Source organism: Medicago sativa, chromosome 3 (assembly GCF_051527215.1).
Source record: "Medicago sativa cultivar Bolivia chromosome 3, Bolivia_mono, whole genome shotgun sequence".
Classification (NCBI taxonomy): domain Eukaryota; kingdom Viridiplantae; phylum Streptophyta; class Magnoliopsida; order Fabales; family Fabaceae; genus Medicago; species Medicago sativa.
Window position 1 is genome coordinate 16,045,587 of NC_140751.1, and position 2,460 is coordinate 16,048,046.

At 33.8% G+C, this 2,460-nt stretch overlaps 1 long non-coding RNA gene across 1 annotated transcript; it reads right to left on the bottom strand.

Annotated features, from left to right (window-relative positions):
- Positions 1 to 961: 961 nt before the first annotated feature.
- LOC146936103 (uncharacterized) lies at positions 962 to 2,211 on the bottom strand. Its single transcript, XR_015033130.1, has 3 exons — positions 2,147 to 2,211; positions 1,904 to 2,062; positions 962 to 1,796 (listed from the first exon to the last, which is right to left on the bottom strand). It is a non-coding gene; the product is annotated as an uncharacterized LOC146936103 (long non-coding RNA).
- Positions 2,212 to 2,460: the final 249 nt, after the last annotated feature.

Here is a 2,460-nt window from a genome sequence, read left to right on the forward strand (position 1 = left end):
AGACTGACAACATGACGATCCCCAAACTAATTAATTTATTCGATAAAGAATAGACTGACATGTTAAAAGATGCAGGAAAAAAAATGTGACACTTCATTCCAGCTCTCTCCACAAAAACATGTCTACTCTTAAAATAACAAAAACAGGACCTCAATATCTCTAAAAATAACAAACACAGAATCACAATAATGCCAATTACTGCTAGGAAACAATAACAGAGACTGATACAAAACTGGGTGTGGGATTTGGCTGCTCCATTCAAGACATACTCGTAGACTGCTACTGATGAATAATTTGCCCAAAACTCCTGAACATCTTTGGCAAACTGCTCTGAACGAAAACAATTTCTTCTCGAATGAGTACGAATTCTCACCTCCTAATACTGATGCAATTGTTGTTTGTCGTCCATGTTTCTACTAAACCATCAAGCGTATGAATGAAAATAACGTACGGCAGGGAAATTAGAGCAACATATAAGTATTTTGAATCCCCGAATATTAGTTCACCACTTATGCTGAAAATATATACAATCTCACAAAAAAAAGTTGTTGAGCATGAATCCATTGTTTAAAATCACAAAAAGAAGCTATTCCAAAATAAGTCTCATCTCAATCCATCAAAAAATAATTATGTAGAATCCAACTAAAGTGCACTTAACCTATGGATAATGAAGCATACGACAGGATGGTTACAACTTACAAAAAACAAAATGTTGATGCATCACTATTGAAAAACCTAAACACCACGAAAACATAAGTGTCTCTGATATGAACATCATATCATATTAAATATAGAACACAATATGAAATTTCATAGCATAATATTACCTTATGAGAAGGCAATCGATTTATTTGATATTTTTAATTATTTTCTTTGTTGGTATACACCAAATATGAGCTACTCTAACTTTTATCTTAAAATCTCTCTTTCCTCTAGTAACAGCTATAAGAGCGGAGTGTAAGTGTTGGCCATACTTTCAAATCAAAAATCACCATGTATAACCTTTGTTTTTCGTTTCCAAGCTACTGCAAGTAAAGAGATGAGTACCTTAGATATATACAGGGAGCTGATACATACAAATAAAGGTGCAAGTGATAACAACTAATGTGCATTGAATACGCATTACAACTGTGTCTTTGTATCCTTTGATAACTAAATAATAGGCTTAGAGTTGCGACATCAATGAGAATAACTAAAATTGAGCAAAATTAGAGTTCCCTTGATAACTAAATAGTAGGCGCAGAAAAATTGGCCAAAATATAGTGTAATTCAGATTGTAAACTATACACCAACAAACTACAAATTTGTTTGAGTATATTAGTACATGAAATATAGTGTAATTCATGCTGGCTAGTATCTAATCTTCCTACACACAGGTTTGCAATACGAATTAAGCATGTAGTACAATGTCGATGCATAAGTTTCGCCCTCTAAATTAACCGGCCATAAACAAATAAGTGATATATTCAGATTAGCTATCCAGACAGAGAAGTAAATTTAACCTATAAAAAAAACACTACAGTTTTAACAATCAGGCTTACCAGGCGCACCAAGTACACGTCTTTGTTTGTGCAAATTATCATCAATTAGATTAGGCGAAGTGTTATTCCAAACAACCTCTGGTCTGGACAGCTAATCAGAGACCATCAATGCTGTAAAAAGTCTTCGCAAATAATGTATGTTTCGACCTGAACTCTTTTGCATGAAATTAATGTCGGATACCACCGTCTCTTTAATAAAATCACCAACAACCGGATTTTTGGCTAAAACTCCATTGTCCATGCCTGAACCATGGCCTATACGTGATAAATTAATAATATATAAGAAAGAATGTCAAAAAATAGAAGTATAACTCTGCCAAAAATTAAAATTGCTTAAAGGTCCGTAACCGTAATCTGCTAACCCGAGTTGTTTGGTTTACTGCAACCTTCAATATTCTCAGTAGAGTCTGCATAAGGTCAAGATATGGTGAGGTTTCTCTGAAGCTTTGCATTTGATAAAACATGTTTTCCAGGTCCAAGAAGCTTAGAAGACTCTATGCTACAGCTGCTGCGTTTGAACACTAAAAAATACATCCTTAGTGGCAGTTCCTTGAACCTTAAAAAGGAGAAGCATAATTACCATGATTAGTGAAAGCTATGCTTACCACTTGTTATATCACTCAATGGAAATCCTAAACCAGAACCTATGCGATTTTGGCACATTAATTCCTGACCATTGAAATACAAATCATTTGTAACCACCAACTCTAAGGTAAATACAAATAAGAAGGGCGATGGTGCGATCAATGCTAAATGACTTAATGTAAAATCTTCCTTTGAAATATTTCTCCCTATGTTGCCATCTTAATTTGATGACATACAGAGCTTTGAATCTCTAACCCAAATCTCAAAACTATAATGTATGACCTTTGAAATATTACTCAATACTTCAACCTAAATACCAAATGAAAAAAATTAA